At 39.6% G+C, this 22285-nt stretch overlaps 1 pseudogene across 1 annotated transcript in view; it reads left to right on the forward strand.

The window, feature by feature from the left end:
- Positions 1 to 952: 952 nt before the first annotated feature.
- LOC149266524 (uncharacterized) overlaps positions 953 to 22285 on the forward strand; it is a 39274-nt pseudogene continuing 17941 nt past the window's right edge. Inside the window, exon 1 of the transcript XR_016255154.1 lies at positions 953 to 1937. The product of XR_016255154.1 is annotated as an uncharacterized LOC149266524 (transcript). The remainder of the gene's footprint in view (positions 1938 to 22285) is intronic.

The following is a 22285-nucleotide window of genomic DNA, read 5'->3' on the forward strand; positions in this document are numbered from 1 at the left end:
GATTATAAACTATAAAATGCTTTTGGATTTGCTTTATTTTTCCGAATGATTCTCCAAAGATGAGATAAAAAGAGTGATTAGAGTCTGAAAGACAAGTTTTCCTTGTCCCATAGCGAGAGGTCTACTAACTAATGGTCTATGGACTAACAATTTCTTTCTTGGCCATAAGCTTTTTAGCTTCCATTTATCTTTTTCTCAATACTATAATTTTAGTCACACTTATAATGAACATCTATTCTAATATATTTGTATAAAGTCACTCTTAGTTAGAATATCAAAGATTAAACACACAAGAGACTCACTTGACACAACATGAAATTCAATATTAAGTTAATCGAATCCACGTTTATGCGGTGGCCACAACTAACACTTAAACTTTTAATGTTCTTTACACCTCTCGATACAATTACTAATTTATTGACTATAAAAATATCCATACTAAAATATTAATTTTATCAAATGCAAAATATTCATTAATCATAATTTTATATAATCACAATCTTCCATTAAAAAAGACAATGCCCGTAAGGAAACAGGTTAACGGCCCAAGACCCAGAGGCATCTGGCAGGAGTGAAAGCCTGCTCCCTTACGGACCACCAGCGGGTTATTACAGGTGGCGTGGTTTTCCTTGATAACGGTGATGAGTCAAATCGACATTCGCGGATAGCAGCCAGAGATGGTTGTCCTCACTGTTGGTTTGACACTTGAGTTTGATAGGTTTTGCCACCTTCGGAAAAAAAAGAAAAGAAGAAGACAATGCCATCCACTTTTTTGTTTTTTTGTTCTTTTAAAACGAAAGAGAAGAAAAAGATAAAAATAAACTTTTGCTACAGGGTCCATTCCTCACTCTCTCTATTAAGAGGAGACATATATTCAATGTATAAATGGATGTATGATAATGATACAGGATAATGTAAAGACAAAACGGTTGAGGGAGCTGAGAAAGCGTGGAACCGGGGAATTATTAGCAGCACGGGAAAGACGTTTTAGTTGAACCGACGCTATGACGGATCCACATTCTTAGTTGAAAATGCAAGGACATGCTAGCCACCGGACGAGGTCATGACATCAGAACACTGTTTAGATATTGGATAATCCAACCCAACCCTAAGAAAAAATATCTATGGGGCATTTGAACACAATCACAGCACACTGATGGTGCGGAAGAAAAGACTCATGATCAGGATGAGATCTCGATTTGCCAGGAAAAGTAGTACCTGGGTCAGAGCTGAAAAGGGCACAGGCAACAGATGTGAAAGAGATCTGACAGTCTGTTAATTGGACACCAACACATTTAAAGGTGAAACAGAGGAACAACGATGCTTATGAAGCCTAATTGATTTGGGGTTTTCTATCCATCTTATAAGTCTGCGGTATTAATAATGGGTCTGATCCAATCTTCTGAACAGCGAAGGGGAGAAGAGGAAGAAGTTGAAGGAGAAGAAGCAGTGGAGGAGGAGGGGCATAAGGGTAAGCTGGGAGAAGAGAAAAAAAAGGTTTTGGAACAGGAACCAGAGGTCCTGCCCTGCCATCCCTCCGCATCTCCGTTGTCACCACAACTGTCATTCAGTGGGAGTCCTTACATGGGTCCTTCTGTGAGGGTATGGGATCCTTACAACATACTCACCCCCGTTTCTCTATCGCTTACTCATTCCACTTCCAGTTCTCTCCACTCCAGTGCTTTGGATCATTCTAGGTGGTTGCCTATGGAGGATGATCTCATCACAGAAATTTATTTGATCAGGCATGCCGAGAGCACCATGAATGAGACGCCAGAACTGATTGGGGGCAGATCTCCTTCTGCAACATTGACGGCCAATGGGAAGAGGCAGGCCAGGGCTCTGGGGGTCTTTTGAAGTCTCAGGGAATCATTTTCAATGCAATGTATTCGTCCCCACTCGACTGTGCCAAGCAAACCGCACTGGCCATTTGCCAGGTATGTCAGTATGTATTTTGGATCTCTGAAGATGCCACTTTTGTCTTTCGATATGCTCATATTCCCAAGTCCAGCGACTTAGGTTCTCTCCCGAATTTTAAATGAATGAACTGGCACCATCCAAACCAGGGTCTGATGTGCTCCTCGAGGTTGGCAAGTTCTGGATTTCATACCCCAAGTTCTAAGATTTGATACACGAACCGTTTGTGCTAGCTTGAGGTATGCATCTTTAAGGTTTGAAAACCTCAAGGTGCATATCAGGCCTGGGTTTAGATGGCTTTGTGCTAGAGCCCATGTTCACTGCACCATTTAAGTTGAATTCACCATTACACACATACACATGAATAATTACTGCATCAACTCCAACCCCATCAGATTGCAGAATGCACCTCACTTCTCTCCGTGAATGATTGCCACAATGAAAAATCATCGTCATCCCAGTAATGAGGAAATCCTCTCAGCTACCTCTCATTTTGTATTGAATATATGAACACAATGATGGATACATTAAATCTACTTTTATTGGATACGCTGCTATTTATTTTACAAAGCATATCCCAAAACACCATGAGGCAGATAGGCCACTAACACCTGATGGAAACTGGGGCAAATAATAAAATCCTCCAAAACTAAAGCCTGAAACTAGTAGCCTGCAACTGAAAGCTCAAAACTAATAACATCCCCTTAGCCTGAAACTAGTAGCATGTAAGTAAAAGCTCAAAACTAATAAGATCTCCTTACAAGCAGAAACAACCACAATAATAAAATAATTCCCTTTACAAAAACATGAAAGGGATCAGCGTGACCCCGGACATAACCTCAGGGGCGAAGACCAATAAATTGAAAAAATGATCCTGGATTACTTCCATAGGGGTGTGTTGGGGCAAGCACACTCCCAAAGGAATAGATACAATGACTCTAGGTATTTGGAGGATTTGGTTCAAGATACTTAGTGCAAAAAGTGAATATTTGTTAAATTTGGCAGCTAGGGCCAAACTCCACCTTGGACAACTCATATGATGCAGCGGATATTTTTGTTGGATTCCTCTTTCAGAGAGGTTTAAGATTGATCTAAAGATCATCTCATTCTGACATGTACAAATGGAATTATGAATATATTTCTATTGTTGACAAATTGTCAAGGTCGACCAGCCATCTAATTTAGAACCTCAAGCCCACAATGTTGCATATAAATAGAATGAGCCTCCTCCTCATTTAGACACTTAACTCCCTCACATGTTTCTCTCTCCTTTCATGATTGGGTATGGATTTCTGAGGCAGCTCTTCACACGTGCGAAGAAGGGCAATTCTTTTTGGTTCCTGCGTTGACCAGTGTTGATCGAAGTTGCAGGAAGGGTTTTGACTAGTGTTGACCAGCAACGTTGACCCGTTTGACTGCATTTTTGTGAGGGATATCTCTGTTTGGGCAGGCCGTATTGTTGGGCACAAAAATCAAGGCAGATTGTACTGTTTGACCATCATTGATTGCAGAAGGGTTTCATTGTAGCATTGACTTTCGTTGACCAAGTTTGAACTGAGTGTTTTCGGACAGTTTTTGGGCTGGTTTGATTTGCTGTTGGAGGCTGAGTTGACTGAGTTTGACCGAGCTGTTTTGGAGGTCAACATCTGCCATGTTTGATTAGTGTTGACTTTCTGGTTAGGGCTTTTTGTGACTGCTGTTTGACTGGACATAATTCACTTTGATAGGGCAACTGAATATTGCATATTGTACTTTCTCTGTGCTGAAATTTTGAAGAATAATAAGAAGAATTGATCAAAGGGTTTCCCCACATTAGAGTTTGTCCCTGGCTGACGCCATATCTTGTGTCCTCTTGTCTTGGCTTGTCTTCTACTGTTTTATGTATGTTCTATCTGCATTTAATGTCATGTTAATGTGATTGCTAATCTTGGAATTGATATTGGGCTAGTAAGAAAATTGAAGTAAATTGCTCTTAAGCATAGACCATACCATTGTCATCTAAAATTAACATGGTAGCAGAGCTGAGGTGAAGACAAAGCCCAAGCAAGAGTGAAAAGAGCAATCACTAAGATTTGTTGGACAAGGACAAGAGTCAATGGCCTCCACATCCTATTTCAAATCTGATGACAAACTCAATGATAAATTTGATTATCATGCATCGAAGATGTCCCTTGATTTGACTTTCTGAGCCTCCTTCAAATGCACCGACTGCCACGAAGACAAAGTACAAGAAGGGTGAAGTCAAAGCAAAGAAGATCATTAGGGATTCTATTCATAAGCATTTGGTTGCATACATCTCCGATTTGAACACGCAGGTTGGTTGGCATGTTCAAACTTCAAAGCTAGCAATGCAAACCAAGTTCTCTTTCTCAAGAACAAATTGAAGGACATAAAGAAGGGAAGGGGTGAAGATATTCAATCCTACTTCATGAGGATTACTAAGATAAAAAATGATCTTCTTTCGATTGGAGAAGCTATTGTTGATAGGGAGCTTACTCTCATTGCCCTTGGAGGACTCCCTCGTGAATGGAACATGTTCAACACTACTATTCTTAACAACGACAGGATTCCAGGTTTTGAAAAATCGCTGACCAGATGTTCTCAAGAAGAAACAAGGATGATGGAACTAGATATGCCTTCAAATAGGAATGATCCAACTACATTCTCCGCTCATGCTAAAAAGAATAACAATGTAGGTTCAAAGAGACAATGTCATGGAAGATCGAGTTTCAAGAATGGAAGGAAGGGAAGATGCTTCATTTGCAACAAGTTTGGCCACTATGCTAGGGGTGTCCTAATAGAAGGGATACGCCTCATGATGATGATAACCACCACAACAACAATTTCAGGGGCAACAACAATCAAAGGAATGGCAGATTCAACAACAGAGAAAAAAGGAATGCTCTTGCTCCTCAACAAGGAAATGGTCACCCTCCCAAGAGATCAAGAAACACCAGGTATGATTAATCTAATGTTGTTGATAACAAGCAAAAATAATTTTATCTTATATTTGCCCTCTCTACTGCCTCTCCTTCGGATACCTTGGGATATTGGTTGATTGATAGTGGTGCCTCAAGGCACTTCACTGGGTATGAGGAAGCTCTTTCAAATCTGATTGAAAAGGATCCAAATTTGGAAATTATCCTTGGAAATAATGCCGCCTATCCCGTGAAGGGAGTTGGGAATGTTACTTTTCAATTGAATCAAGGTAACACCATTCATCTACAAGAAGTACTATATGTACCTGATCTAAAGAAGAACGTGGTATCTATCTCGGCAATGGAGGACAAAGGATTCAAGGTGGCATTCATCGATGGAAAGGTACGTGTGTGGAATAAAAATTTCAAAGATGCATTTACACTTGGATTCAGGTTGATAGCTTATATCAAGTTGGAGGGAGTCCATTGGGAGCTATGTCTTGCGACACATCACTTCAATTCGAATTATGGCACCGAAGGTTTGCCCATCTACATTATAAGGCTCTACCCGATGTGAGGAAGATGGTGACAAGTATGCCTGAATTTAAAATAGAACATGAAGGGGTTTGTGAGGGGTGTGCCGAAGGGAAGCATACAAGGGGACCATTCCCCTCAAGCGATAGCAAGACTACCGACATATTACAATTGGTTCATTCTGATCTATCTGGTATAATGCCCGTGAACTCTTTGGGAGGATATTTATATTATGCTATCTTTATGGATGATTTCTCTCGTAAGACTTGGATATATTTCTTGAAGAAGAAGGACGAAGTATTCTCATGGTTCCGTTCTTTCAAAGCTTTGGTTGAAAATCAAACAGGGAAGAAGATCAAAATATTGAGCACTGATAATGGAACTGAATATGAATCAAATGAGTTCAATAACTATTGTAGAGAAGTTGGCATTAAGAGGGAGACTACTACTACATATACTCTCGAGCAAAATGGTGTCGCTGAAAGGAAGAACCGTTCTATCGTAAAAGTCACTCGTGCCATGCTTCATGATCAAAGCCTTCCAAAGTTCTTATGGGCCGAAGCTGCAAACACTGCCATGTATGTTAAAAATAGATGCCCTCATCAAGCGCTGGACTCCAAAATTCTCGAAGAAGTTTTCTCTGGTAAGAAACTTGATGTTTCTCACTTTAGAATTTTTGGTAATCCCGTATATTTTCATGTGCCGAAAGAAAAGAGAAGCAAATTGGATGCTTCTAGGAAGAAAGGAACATTTGTGGGCTGCAGTGAAACTTCTAAGGCATATAGAATCTATGTGCCTCATCAACGAGAAGTGGAGATAAGTCATGATGTCACCTTCGATGAGGATGCTGCCCTTGGGAAGATTAGTAACCTTCCTCTTCCAAGGAAGAACAAAGTAGAAGATTTAGGAAAACAAGGAGAACCACAAGATGAGCCGATGCCTGATGTTGAAGAACCAATGGATCCCATTGATCCACCTCCTCATGAGCCCTCCTTGAAAAGGAGACCCTCATGGCTTAGGGAAACTCTCGAAGATGTCGAGAAGCATGTTGCACCAAGGGGCACATTTCGGGAAAGTAAGAAGCCGAATAGGTACCAAGGGTACTTAATTGTAATGAGCACCATTGTTCAATCTGAACCCGACACATTCGAAGAAGCTGTGAAGCACAAAGTTTGGAAGGATGCTATGAATGAAGAGTATGAGTCGATTATGAAGAATGATGTCTGGGATGTGGTTCCTAGACCCAAGGACAAATCTGTTGTCACCTGGAAATGGCTCTACAAGATCAAGCATGGAGTTGATGGAAGTGCTGAAAAGTACAAGGCTAGATTTGTTGTTAGAAGTTTCTCTCAAAAGGAAGGTGTGGAATACGATGAGATATTTTCACTTGTTGCCTGATACACCACCATCCGTTCGATTATAGCCCTTGCTAATCATGTTAATGTGATTGCTAATCTTGAAATTGATATTGGGCTAATAAGAAAATGCAAGTAAATTGCTCTTAAGCATAGAACATACCATTGTTATCTAAAATTAACAATATTTGAGTCTTGGATCAGGAGCTGTCTCCTGGAGGTCACACAAGCAGTTAGTTCCAATAGATTCTACAACAGAGGCGAAATATGTGGTAGCTGCAGAAGCAACCAAGGAGATTGTGTGGCTCAGGAAAATTCTTGAAGAATTGCAAGAGAAACAAGTGAACTCTACTCCCCTTCTGATTGACAATATTTATACAATTAAGTTGGCCAATAATCCCAAATTCCATGATCAAACCAAACATATCAACACAAAGTATTATTTGATTTGATATCATGCAAAGGCCAAGACTATTCATCTACGACATTGTTCCACAAATGAGCAAATTGCAAAAATCTTCAGCAAAACACTTGGAAGAAATTTTTTTGAAATAATCAAAATGACGCTTGGACGCACAAACACCACTTCAGATTAAGGTGGGGAATGTTAGACACCTAATCGTTGGTGTTTGGGTGAATAATTTGTAAATATGTAAATAAAGGGAAATATGAACAATTAGAATACGAACTGGCTTGGAAGATGAATCCCAGTGGTCGCTTTTTGATGTTATTTAATCTTTTTCTCGTTAATGCAATGGCATTCAATTAAGGAGATATTCCTTGCCCTGACAAAGAGCACTCAAACTAAAGAGCCTAGGAAAATGTATATGATAACCATTGGATGATTTATAGTCCTTAGCAATTGCATAGGCCATTTTTATTCTTTTTTCAATTTTTAAACTGATAAAGTAGGTTGGCAAAGTATATAGCCTTTTACTGTCATGCATCTTATGTAAGATACAACTTCCAGCTGGATTGAAATTATGTATCCTAAAAATGCTAAAGATGTTTCTTTTGTGAACAATGGAGCACAGAGCGACTGCATAAGAAGTATTAGAAAATGAAACCATGGGAAGATGAGCTTCCTAGCTATATTAAAATTTTGCACATTACTGATGTTGAAGATGTAAAACTTTCTTGTAGGAACAATTGAGAACAATGTTGTTGCGTAAGGCATCATTCCCATGGGAAAGATGTTAAATTTGAAAACTAGGGACAAACTTCACCTTGGACAACTCATATGAGGCAACTAATATTTTTATTGGATTCCTCTCTCTGAGAGGTGTAGGATTGATCTAAAGATCATCCCATTCTGACATGTACAAATGGAATTATGAATTTATTTTGATTATGGACAAATTTTCAAGGTCGGCCAACAAACTAATGTAGGCTCAGAAGCCCAATCGTCACGTCTATTCATCCTCAACGTTTGCATATAAATTCAAGGTGCCTCCTCCTCATTTAGACACTTCACTCACTCACATTCTTCTCTGTCCTTCATTGATTGTGTACGAATTTCAGAGGCATCTCTTGACACATGCGAAGAAGAGAAGGGTTTTTTGTTCCAGCCATTGACCGAAATTGCAAGAGGCTGATTTGACTTATGCTGACCTGTTTTGAGTGTGGTTTTGGGTGGAGGATCTCTGTTTGGGCAGGCCGCAGTTCTGGGCATGAAATTCGAGGCAATTTGACCTCTATTTGACCAGCGTTGACTGTGCTAGGGCTTGCTGCTGCATTGAATTTTGTTGACCAGATTTGATTGGAATTTTTCGCACTATTTTTGGGTTGATTGACTTGCTGTTGGAGGTCGAGTTGACCGAGTTTTACCGAGTTGTTTTGGAGGTCAAAATATGCCATGTTGATCGACGTTGACTTTTTGGTTAGGGCTTTCTGTTTTTGCTGTTTGACTGATCATATTTCATTGTGATTGGGCAAGTGAATATTGTATATTGTACTCTCTCTGTGCTGAACTTTTGAAGAATTATAAGAAGAATTGATCAAGGGTTTCCCCACATTGGGGTTTGTCCTTGGGTGGTGCCATATCTTATGTCCTCTTGTCTTGGCTTGTCTTCTACTGTTATTGTTTATGTTCTATCTGCATTTTACTATCAAGTTGATGTGATTGCTGAACTGGATATTGATATTGGGTTAATAAAGAAGTTGAAGTAAAATTGCTTTAAGCATAGAACATACCATTGCTATCTAAAATTAACATGGTATCCGAGCTAAGGTGAAGACAAAGCCCAAGCAAGAGTGAGAAGAATAATCACTAAGAGAAGCAATCACTGATCAAAGACAAGATTCAATGGCCTCCACATCCTACTTCAAGTATGATGATAAGCTTCATGATAAGTTTGATTATCATGCATGGAAGATGTCTCTTGATTTGACATTAGAAGAGCAAGATGTTATGGATTATGTGTAGGGAAAGATTTCAGAACCTCCTTCGAATGCACCAGTTGCTGCTAAGACAAAGTACAAGAAGGGTGAAGTCAAAGCCAGGAAGATCATCAGGGATTCTATTCATAAGTATTTAGTTGCTTACATCTCCGATTCGAACACATCAAAGGAGATATATGACAGGTTGGTTGGCATGTTCAAATCTAGCAATGCAAACCAAATTCTTTTTCTCAAGAACAAGCTAAAGGATATAAAGAAAGGAAGAAATGAAGATATTCAATCCTACTTCATGAGGATTACTGAGATAAAAAATGATCTTCTTTCGATTGGAAAAGCTATTGCTGATGGGGAGCTTACTCTCATTGCCCTTGGAGGACTCCCTCGTGAATGGTACATGTTCAACACTACTATTCTTAACACTGACAGGATTCCAAGTTTTGAAGAATTGTTGACTAGATGTTCTCAAGAAGAAACAAGGATGATGGAACTAGATATGCCTTCAAATAGGAATGATCCTACTGCATTCTTTGCTCATTCTAAAAAGAAAAACAATGCAGGTTCAAAGAAGCAATGTCAAGGAAGGTCAGGTTTCAAAATGGAAGGAAGGGAAGATGCTTCATTTCCAACAAGTTTGGTCACTATGCTAGGGAGTGTCCTAATAGAAGGGATACACCTTGTTGACCACACTATGTCAACTACCCTTTTGCGCATGGATTTCCATTGTCCGAGCACTCAGATGATCCACAGATTCATCATTATCATCTATATGTACGCTGAAGTTTTGTAAACCCATTCTGCATTTTGTAATGTAAATGATCCAAGTAATACAAATGTATGTAGCAACCTATGTAAATTTATTTTTCTGATGATGATTTCTATCTTAGGAGGTTTTTAGTCTCACTGATTTATGTGTGTTTTTAAACACGGATGACCAGCCAACTTTTTCCCTCCAGCCTCACCCCAAAGCTAAGGTGGATCTTGTCATCGGGATTTTAAATAAGTCCTAGTGTTATTTATCGAGTCTCTGTAAAAGTGATTTGGGAATAATTCTAACTATTTGGTTAGATTATTTTATTACAAGTCACTTAGTCTGCTAGACCATATTTTGTGTCGCAGAAATGGGTAATTATTGAGGGTCTATAACGAACAAGTGTTCCTCCTTCATGGGTTAGAAATGTAATATTTCATATAAAAAATATTTAGTGCATGGGCTATCATAGTTAGACACCATGGCTAAATATTAGAGGGTTGGAAAAATTAATAATCCCCTCATGAGTCAATTAATTAAAATTTCTGGCTAAAATAAATTAAAATGCTAAAGTTAGAAATTTAATTAATTTAGGTCCTAGAAAAAATTAAATTCTCCAACATTTAAGACTCGTGGGTTTTAAAGTTTTTAATTTTTTGAGGTCCCCGACTAAGGGAATATTGAAAATTTCAAGATATTTTGAACCCTTGGGCCATAGTAGTTAAGTCAAAGTCAACTTTTTGCGGCAATTAACTCAAAATAATTATTTTTGAGTTAATTAAAAGGAAATTAAAAGTGAAATTCAAATTTCTTCAAAAAGTAACTTTATTTCAACGGTGATGATTAAAAAATCATCTGATTTTCATCAACGGTTGAGATTGCTTTGACGGGGATCAAACCAACTAGCCGTTGGAGAATTTTCCTATAAATGAGAGGCCTCTTTCCATTATTTGCATCCGATTTTTGAATCGTGTACTTGCTCTAAGAAAGCTCTTGTAATTTTTTTCTGGTTAATAAAACACATTGACTTTGGGGTTTCAGATCGTGGTGTTCTTTTTTCAGATTTATGTGGTAATATTGTTCTTAATACTTTGCTTCTTTTATTTGCATTCGCTGGTTAATAGCCTTTGAGGATTGATCTGTGTACAGGTATCTTGCACAAATTTATGGGTTTTTTAGAATATCATTTTAATTTGATAGAAGTAGCAAGTATCTCTATTTCTTGAGAATTTTATGATCATTTTTTAAATCTCTATTAATTTAACAAACAAATTTAAGTGTGCAGAAGTTATCATTCAGAATTTGGCCATTTGGAGAAGTCCTCAGCTGGACCAAGTGAGTCTCAGTTTACAGAATTTAAAAGAGCCCACTATCTTTTTAATTTCTGAAGTCATTTTATAGAATATTTTACTTGCAAGGTTTTTCTTGGGCTTGTGCTTCTTTAAAATTTCAAATTTATTTCTAAATATTGTGCAAAAATTTGTTTAAATCTGGCTAATAGAGGGCTTTGATTTGCAGATTTGTAGAATATTACTGTTATCAAATTTTCTAATTCGTTGGGGTGTTGGGTATTTCATATTTTTGTATATACATGCTTTGGGGTTTTTCCTATCTTTTGTTTGTGCAGTAACAAATCTGAAAATTGCCGGTGATTTTTGTGGATTCCGGAGAGAAATCTAAGCCTCGGAGGGTGTCTCCATTTTGTTTGCAGGTTGAGGAAAAATTTCAGAAGGATTGTGGGCAATTTTTTTTTAGGGCCTTGAGGCCCAACGCTGGTTATCTTCAGCCTCATTCTTGGCTTCTATCATTCCACCCTCAAGCCTCTCATCTTTGCAGTCTTCTTCACCATAATTTTCTCACTAAATTTTTCTTAAAATTTCCCAAAAATTTTAACAAAATTTTTCCTAAAATTTCCCAAAAATTTTAACAAAATTTCAACAAATTTTTTTCAATTTTTTTGAGTTTGGCATTTGCATTGGAGAATTCTCAATGACTTGGGCAGCCCATCTTCAAGTGTCTTCAAGCCCCAAGGGGCTGACTAGTGCACATCCTCTAAACCCTTACCTCTTTCATTGATCTAATTGAAAGCAAGCTTAATACTGGCATAAAATTTTAGTTATCTGAAATTTAGCAGCAAATTAGTTTGCATATTTCATTGTGTTACATTTCAGAAATATAATTACTTTCAGAAACTTTTGCATGCTATTTTCTGAATATTTTTTTTACAAGAACGGGTATGGGATTATATTAGAATTTGGCCAAAATGCCTTTCATCGGTTACATTTGATCGGGCATAGCCCTTAAACTTTCTTCCACTAACTGATCAAAGGCCCCAAAACTTGGGAAACCACAAGATTTACTCGAGACTATCGAGTCTATCTCCGTTATTTTCCCTATCTTAAATAGACAAACAAACTGATTCAGTAAAATGCAGAAAAACATGACAATCTTTATGGAATGGAGTCCCAGTTCTCAATTCCGTCTGCCAAGAGATAGCCAGCGGGAAGTGGAACTGCCCTGTTGGCTTCCAAATCAGCAGCTTTATTATTGTCCCTCAAAACGTGGAGGAAGGTTGTAGTCCGGAAAGATTTCACCAAGGTTCTGATTCTTGAAATCACTCTTGCCAGTCTAATGTCTGCAGGAGAGGAATCCTCCACTAAGACTTTGATAATGGATTGAGAATCTCCTATAATACTGACATCTGAGAGACCAATAGCCTTTGCTTGCTTAAGACCTTGCAGAAGTGCCAAGGCTTCAGCTTGCATGCTGGTAGACTGCCCTAATCCCCAAGCGAACTTTGCCACAGTTATGCCCTCTTTATTTTTTATAATTCCTCCTGCCCCAGCCAATCCAGGATTGCCTTTTGCTGCTCCATCGAAGAACAAAGAGAATCTGGATTGCCTGAGGAGCAAATCCGATAGATCATTCTCCTTCCCTCTGAATTGCCACTCTTTTATGACCTTGTGATGCCTTGTTTCGCCAGAGAAATGGAGGTCCATCGAGGCACCCCATTCTAAGTCTTGCTGGCTCAGATTCAAATCCGGCAAATGTTCCCCTAGACTTTCTTTCCAAAGGCATTTTGTTTTGGTGATGATGAACTGTGAATTTAGACTTTCATCTCTGAAAACTCTTCTATTACGCTCGAGCCAGATTTGCCAGCAAGCAAATTTCGGCAAGGAGAGCCATGCAGCTATGAAACTTTCATTTTTTGGGAGCGTTTCTGGGTAGTAATTCCGCCAGTTTGCAAAAAGATCTGATATAGACATGGGTAAAATGAATTCAGATTTCCAGTAGCTCAAAAGGCCATGCCAGATTTCTCTTGAAAATTTGCAGTCCAGTATGATATGCTGGGCGTTCTCCTCACTGTCACAGCATAAGTGGCATCGAGAGGGACCATGAAATCCTTTCTTCTTCAATCTATCTGTTGTTAAAATCCCTCTGTGGCATAACAACCAACAAAATGAATCGACCTTAGGCATGGATTTGAAATTCCAGATCCCGTTCCAAACAACAGGATTAGGAGGGACGTTAGGACGATCATGAAGGCATTTATATCCCTGCGCAACCGTGTAAAGCCCTGGGGCGGCTCCCCAACCACGGGCATCCTTCTTACCTACGCGTAGAGGCGCCATACCGTTTAACAAAGAAAGGAGAAGATCACGTGCTTGAGACAGCTCAGGAGGGACGGGAGGGAGTCTCCAACGCAGCCAATTTCTGCCTTCCCATTGTGAAATGTCCCAAAGAGTAATGCAACCTGCGTTGTCCAACCACAAACGCAATGCATGTAGAGAGCAATGGGACGATAAAGGAGGATGAAGTTGTCAGCAAGCTGTCTCCCCTGAACAAATCCGCCTTGGTTCTTCGGGATGATGGCTGGAAGAATACCTTTTAGTCTGTTGGCAATAACCTTTGTGATTAATTTGTATCCAATATTACAAAGAGAGATGGGGCGGAACCGATTAAATTCTTTAGCACCCTTTTCCTTGGGAATGAGGGCAAGAAAAGCTGAATTGGTGCTGCCCCCAATTTTCTGGCAATTTTGAGATTTCAAAATCATTTTGTAGAGGTCTTTCTCCACAATCTACCAGCAGGTTTGAAGAAATCTTGCAGTGAAGCCATCCGGGCCTGGGGCTTTGTCAAGCTCCATGTCGGAGAGAGCATCTTTTATTTCTTGTATAGAGATCTTCACTACAAGCTGTTGATTCATTGAAGGTGAGATCCTAGGGGGAACCGCCTCCAAAAATTTAGAGTTTGGGTCCGTCACGCCCTCTTCTCTATACAGGTTTTGAAAGTGATTGAAAGCTGCTCTCTTTATGCTATCAAAGTCTTTGTGTGTCGAGTTGCCATCTTTGATTTCTGCGATAGAATTGAAGCTCTTTTTGGCTTGAGCTTGTTTGTGGAAGAAGGCATTCTGTCTCCTGCTTTAAGCCATAAACTCCTAAACTTCTGTCTCCAATGCTCTTCCTCCGAAAGGCAAGCTTTATGGAAGATTTGCTGGAGCTCAGCTTCCTTATCTAATACTTCTTTAGTGATTTCTACATCTTCACTTTGGGCATGGTGCTGGGCGAGATTGTCTTGGGCCTGCTTTCTCTCTTTTGCAGGGGAGGGAAGAGATTTGGCCCAAGTTTTAAGAACCGCTTTCAGTCTTCTAAGTTTTTCTTCCCAAATGAAGAAAGAAGAACCTTTCACTGGCGTATTCCAGCAGTCTTGAACCAAATTCAGAAACTCTGGTTCCTTGACCCAAAGAGGGTTGAATCTGAAGGGGATGGGGCCAAGATCTTTGTGGCCCAACATCTCAAGCAAAATGGGCTTATGATCTGAAACACTGCATGGGAGGATATGCAATCTGAATTCTAAGCCCAGCAAAAGGAAGGAACTCTGCACCAAACATCTATCAAGTCTAGCAGCAATGTGACCAAGACCTATTCTTTTGTTAGACCAGGTGTACTTACCATTTTCTGGGGGGATGTCAAGTGGATCCCAGTACTGCATGAGGTCTTCCACCCATTCCCTTACAGGGTCCCTTATGATTGTGCTGCTTTTCCTCCATGCGCAAGGTAAGGTTTAGATCCCCTGCAACAATGATGTTTTCCAAATTTTCTGACTCCGACAGATGTCTGATGGAGTCCCAGCGCTTCCTTTTCTCCCCTATATTTGTTGGAACATAGACATTGAAAAGACTGACTGCCTCCCTCGAGTCCAAAGGCTGGAGCTTCAAAAACAGCCAGTGGGTGTTGTGCAACTCGGTGACCAGCCTATACTTGAGAGGGTTCCAGAGGGAGCCTAGACCCCCAGAGGCTCCCCGTGCTGAAACTGCATGTCCGCTGCTTCCTTTCCAATTTTTTTTACTGATTTGGAGAAACTCCTTGTCCTCCATTTTGGTCTCCTGAATCAAAAGAATGTCTGGGGCTTCTCTTCTTATAAGGCTTCTCGTTGCTTCTTCTTTCACTTTGCTCCCCATTCCTCTGCAGTTCCAGGAGACAATCTTCATCATTTATTTTTATGATGATGGGCTCCCTTGGAGCCTTGCGCTTGGTTTTTGATCATCTTCGGATTTTTGCCAAGGAGTTTCTCCAGAGTGGGTTGACTACCCTGAAGCTTGTCTTTGTAAGTTTCCTGATCTCTCTTTTCTCTAGTAGATTTGTGGCCCCTTGCAGATCTTCTGACTGATGTCTGCGTATCTCCTATTTCTCCATCCTCCTCAGACTCCTCCGAGTCATGTTCCTCCTCGGAGGCTTCTGTTTGCTTATCCTTGTTTCTTGCCGTGGCGCTTTCTTCAGGTCTTGCTTCTGCTGAAGTCATTTTTTCTAATGGTTTATCTTGCCTATCTTCTTCCTGAGGAGTCTCTTCAGCAGAGCTTAAGACCTCATACCTATTTTCTTGGCTTTTTGGCGGGGGAACATTCTGGGTGGAGGCAGGCTGGGGGCCATGAACCCCAGATTTCTTGTGAGATGTCTTTGGCCTCTTGACCTGGTTCCAGCCCTCTTCCTTTCCTTTCTCTGCTTCCCCTTTGTTCGGGCACCCTCTTGCAAAATGGCCATAGATGTGACATTTATGACATTTGAAATGGAGTTGCTCATACTCAAGCACTTGCACATGCGTCCAACTGCCAACCTTTAATTTGATGGCCTCCAGAAGCCCCACCTCCAAGTCCACCTCGACACAGATTCGGGCGCAATCGTACTGATCATTGTTGTTTGCTTTGTGAATGAATTTTCCCAAAGAATTTCCTATGTGCTTGAGGGACTCCTAGTTCCAACAATGCACTGGAAGATTAGGGAGCCGAACCCAAACAGGGACTACCGTTGGGACATCCATGGCTGGATCGAAGTCAGGGGTCCATTTGTTGAGGTAGAGGCCCTGAGGTCCCATGAAATAGGGCCCATTCCTGAAGATCAGGTCTTTGTCCTCCTTTGTGTTGAACTCGAACAGGAAGAAGCCTCTACCCAAAAAATAAGAGGTGACTTTGTTTTTGATCAGCGGAACCCAGTTCTTAACGACCCAGTTTTCCGTCGATTTTGGCGAGGGCCAAAGGCCCGTGAATTGACCCACCAGGGCACGATCTGCCAGGGACAAAGCGACCTGGATCGGGCCCTCAGGAGGGAGGTTTACCTCCGGAACATCGTCGAGCCTTTTGACGAACTTAGCGACTTCGGACTTCTTCTTTTTGGGCAGCGAAGCAAGTAGAGAGGAGAAGGCTGCTTCAACTTCCGGGGATGGAGCTTGCGAGGGACCGATGGGCGAGCCTTGGGCCTCCATGGCAAAGAAGATCAAATCAGCAAAACCGATCTGCACCAAGCAAATACAGGAAGCGAGGCATCTCAAGACCGGGATGAAGAAGAAGAGGATCCGATCAGACCCTGCAGGAAGAATCTCTGAGGGCGCAGATCCAAGCAGTTCTGACAAGAGATCAAGTGGCTCAGCGAGATCTTGAAGAAGAACAGGAGAAAAAAGAAGGATCCTAGCAGATCCGAGAGACCCAGAGGTCAGGAGGACCAGGGTCAGAGGCGGAAACGGCCGAGAGGGCAGAGCCCAGTCTCAGGCTGTGCAGAGCAGGTCGCAGCATGAGGCAGCAGCGCTCGGCAATAAGTAAATTTTTCTGAATATTATTTCACAGTTTTTTAGTAATTTTCTGAGTTTTTAGATTAAATACATCAATAGATCATAAAGATTTAAACTCAGAAATTTTCTGAATTTAGTAGCAGATTTAATATACATTTTTATTACTGTATAATTGCTGAAATAGAAGTTAGTTTCAGTAACTTTTGCAAACAAATTTCTGAAAATTGTTTTACTGCTATTTGGTAGTATATTTCTGAGTTTTTAAATCAAATACATTAATAAATCAAATATAATTAAGCTCAGAAATTTTCTGAATTGTAGTTACCAGTTTGTCATTTAAATTTTTTTGCTGTTATACATAGAAATTTTTGAATATTGCATGGCTACAATTCTGCTGTTTTAGAATATATTGTTGGCTTTAACATTTGATGTAAGAGCAGATTACTAGACTGATATTTCATTAATGTGATCTGAGTTTAAAACATTTAGTTTAATTTCTGAAGTTCATTTGTTTTTACATGCTTATGCAAGTAGGACTAATCTAGTTTTACTTATGCATCTAATGATCTTGATTGAATATTTCATACAAATGAATTTTTCAATTTAAAGGTGTTTTATTTCAACATTTTACATTTCAGTGCATTGTGCATTTCAGTAATTATATGTGTATATTTCACATTTTGCAGTGCTGGTATAAGTACTTGTTTTCACATTTAGATCACCACCTTTCTGAGCCTTAAGTTAAGTAACATTTAAGACATATTTCAGAAATAATTTTAGGTTCTCATTTAACTAAAATTAACCAAGTTTTAACATTTCACATAGTTTTCATTTTGCATTTGGATATGAGACAGTCGAGTCTTTTCAGCAGCAGTTTCCCATCCTTTACTTGAATTTTATTTTCTTCGCAAGATAGTTGACTTCACAAGACACTGGTATCACTTTTATCAAATCATTTTGAATCCTTAAAATCTTGCGCAATCTAAAACAAGTATTGGTTGCTTAACTGTGTCTCCTAGGTTGGTTGGTTCCCAACTAATCTTTTCTTTTTCCATTTCCATAGGGTCTACCCCCCTTAGTCTGCTATTGGGAGACAACTCAATCAGAGTGATTGGGGATCAGTGTGACAACCCTCAATTTGAGGCATTGTCGCGGTGCTTAGACATTCTGTGCGACAACGCACCTCATGATGATGACAACCACAACAACAACAATTTCAGGGGCTACAACAATCAAAGGAATGGCAGATTCAACAACCAAGGAAAAAGGATTGCTCCCGCTTCTCATCAAGGAAATGGTCGCCCTCCCAAGAGATCAAGAAACACCAGGTATGATGAATCTAATGTTGTTGATAACAAGCAAAAAGAATTCTATCTTATATCTGCTCTTTCTATTGCATCTCCTCTAGACACTTTGGGAAATTGGTTGATTGATAGTGGTGCCTCAAGGCACTTCACTGGGTATAAGGAAACTCTTTCAAATCTGATTGAAAAGGGTACAAATTTGGAAATTATCCTTGGAAACAATGCCACCTATCCCGTGAAGGGATTTGGGAATGTTACTTTTCTATTTATACCAGGTACCACTTTATCCGAGATATGGTACAACGTGGAGCAATAAGGCTCCAACACATTGGGACTCATGATTAGGTCGTCGATATTCTTACAAAGCCCCTGGGGAAGGTCAAATTATTAACCTTTTGTGAACGACTTGGAGTCATGGAGAGACTCTTTTATGAGGGTCTTGTATGAGATGGATGTTGAGCTCTGGGAGCTTCGGGGGGCTTGGGGTATTTCTTGGAGCGATGAGCGACCATAGGGTGAATGGTTCACCCTACCCTAATGGTGCGTGATGTATAGGGTGAGTGGTTCACCTTCCCCTGTGATAACCCATGGTGACATATGCATAGGATGAGTGGTTCACCTTCTCCTATGGCATATGAGCAGGATGACTGGTTCACGTTCTCTTGCTGGCACATCCTACCCATGCAGTCCGGGACTCATGGGAAGTACCTCTCATCTGGCCAATGAGTAGGGAAATGAGGATAGGGACCATAGTACTACCGTTGGATGCATCGTGTACTACCGTACTCCCTATGCTAGGATGTTGATATTGATCGGGGATCAATGAAACTTACTTCGGGTCAGTTAAGAATGTATGACACACTTTATATTATTGGAGACTGACTTCGGGTCAGTGGAGAATGGTATGATACATTCTCGGTCATTTCTTCTTTCTTCATAGTTCAACAGAGCAAAGCAGAGACAAGGATGGTATAGATTGTTAGATAATTTGGCAAGTGAAGTTCTCCCTAGTTGAGAGGGAGTGTTAAATTTGGCAACTAGGGCCAAATTTCAGCTTGGACAACTCATATGAGGCAACTAATATTTTTATTGGATTCCTCTCTCCGAGAGGTGTAGAATTGATCTAAAGATCATCCCATTCTAACATGTACAAATGGAATTATGAATTTATTTTGATTATGGACAAATTGTCAAGGTCGGCCAACAAACTAATGTAGGCTCATAAGCCCAATAGTCACGTCTATTCATCCTCAACGTTTGCATATAAATTCAAGGTGCCTCCTCTTCATTTAGACACTTCACTCACTCACATTCTTCTCTGTCCTTCATTGATTGTGTACGAATTTCAGAGGCAACTCTCGACACGTGCGAAGAAGAGAAGGGTTTTTTGTTCCAGCCATTGACCGAAATTGCAGGACGCTGATTTGACTTGCGCTGACCTACTTTGAGTGCGGTTTTGGGTGGAGGATTTCTGTTTGGGCAGGCCGCAGTTCTGGGCATGAAATTCGAGGCAGTTTGACCTCTATTTGACCAGCATTGACTGTGCTAGGGCTTGCTGCTGCATTGAATTTTGTTGACCAGATTTGACTGGATTTTTTCGCACTATTTTTGGGTTGATTTGACTTGCTGTTGGAGGCCAAGTTGATTGAGTTGTTTTGGATGTCAAAATATGCCATGTTGACCAGCGTTGACTTTCTGGTTAGGGCTTTCTGTTTCTGCTGTTTGATTGATCAAATTTCACTGTGATTGGGCAAGTGAATATTGTATATTGTACTCTCTCTCTGTGCTGAACTTTTGAAGACTTATAAGAAGAATTGATCAAGGGTTTCCCCACATTGGGGTTTGTCCCTAGGTGGTGCCATATCTTGTGTCCTCTTGTCTTTGCTTGTCTTCCACTGTTATTGTTTATGTTCTATCTGCATTTTACTATCAAGTTGATGTGATTGCTAAACTGGATATTGATATTGGGTTAATAAAGAAGTTGAAGTAAAATTGCTCTAAGCATAGAACATACCATTGCTATCTAAAATTAACATGGTATCTGAGCTAAGGTGAAGAAAAAGCCCAAGCAAGAGTGAGAAGAGTAATCACTAAGAGAAGCAATCACTAATCAAAGACAAGATTCAATGGCCTCCACATCCTACTTCAAGTTTGATGATAAGCTTCATGATAAGTTTGATTATCATGCATGGAAGATGCCTCTTGATTTGACATTAGAAGAGCAAGATGTTATGGATTATGTGTAGGGAAAGATTTCAGAACCTCCTTCGAATGCACCGGCTGTTGCTAAGACAAAGTATAAGAAAGTTGAAGTCAAAGCCAAGAAGATCATCAGGGATTCTATTCATAAGTATTTAGTTGCTAACATCTTCGGTTTGAATACATCAAAGGAGATATATGATAGGTTGGTTGGCATGTTCAAATCTAGCAATGCAAACCAAATTCTTTTCCTCAAGAACAAGCTAAAGGATATAAAGAAAGGAAGAAATGAAGATATTCAATTCTACTTCATGAGGATTACTGAGATAAAAAATGATCTTCTTTCGATTGGAAAAGCTATTGCTGATGGGGAGCTTACTCTCATTGCCCTTGGAGGACTCCCTCGTGAATGGCACATGTTCAACACTACTATTTCTTGACAATGATAGGATTCCAAGTTTTAAAGAATTGCTGATTAGATGTTCTCAAGAAGAAACAAGGATGATGGAACTAGATATGCCTTCAAATATGAATGATCCTACTGCATTCTCCGCTCATGCTAAAAAGAAGAATGCAGGTTCAAAGAAGCAATGTCAAGGAAGGTCGGGTTTCAAAATGGAAGGAAGGGAAGATGCTTCATTTGCAACAACTTTGGTCACTATGGTAGGGAGTGTCTTAATAGAAGGGATACACCTTGTTGAACACTCTATGTTAACTACCCTTTCGCGCATGGATTTCCATCGTGTCCGAGCATTCAGATGATCCACAGATTCATCATTATCATCTATATGTACACTGAAGTTTTGTAAACCCATTCTGCATTTTGTAATGTAAATGATCCAAGTAATACAAATGTATGTAACAACCTAGGTAAATTTATTTTTGTGATGATGATTTCTATCTTAGGAGGTTTTTAGTCTCACCGATTCATGTGTGTTTCTAAACACGGATGACCGACAAAGTTTTTCCCTCCAGCCTCACCCCAAAGCTACGGTGGATCTTGTCATCGGGATTTTAAATAAGTCCTAGTGTTCTTTATCGAGTCTCTGTAAAAGTGATTTGGGAATAATTCTAACTATTTGGTTAGATTATTTTATTACAAGTCGCTTAATCTACTAGACCATATTTTGTGTCGCAGAAATGGGTAATTATTGAGGGTCTATAACGAATGGGTGTTCCCGCTTCATGGCTTAGAAATGTAATATTTCATATAAAAAATATTTAGTGCATGGTCTATCATAGTGAGACACCATGGCTAAATATTAGAGGGTTGGAAAAATTAATAATCCCCTCATGAGTCAATTAATTAAAATTTATGGCTAAAATAAATTAAAATGCTAAAGCTAAAAATTTAATTAGGAAAAATTAAATTCTCCAGCGTTTAAGATTCGTGGGTTTTAAAGTTTTTAATTTTTGAAGGTGCTCGACTAAGGGAATATTGAAAATTTAAAGATATTTTGAATCCTTGGGCCATAATAGTTAAGTCAAAGTCAACTTTTTGTGGTAATTAACTTAAAAATAATTATTTTTGAGTTAATTAAAAGGAAATTAAAAGTGAAATTCGAATTTATTCAAAAAGTAACTTTATTTCAATGGTGATGATTAAAAGATCATCTAATTTTCATCAATGGTTGAGATTGCTTTGATGGGGATCAAGCCAACTAGTCGTTGGAAAATTTTCCTATAAATGAGAGGCCTCTCTCCATTATTTGCATCCGATTTTTGAATCGTGTACTTGCTCTAAGAAAGCTATTGTAATCTTTTTTTGGTTAGTAAAACACAAAGACTTTGGGGTTTCAGATTGTGGTGTTCTTTTTTCAGATTTATGTGGTAATATTGTTCTTAATA

Source organism: Pinus tabuliformis, chromosome 6 (assembly GCF_031772625.1).
Source record: "Pinus tabuliformis cultivar Carrire ecotype Pingquan chromosome 6, CPIR1, whole genome shotgun sequence".
Lineage (NCBI taxonomy): Eukaryota > Viridiplantae > Streptophyta > Pinopsida > Pinales > Pinaceae > Pinus > Pinus tabuliformis.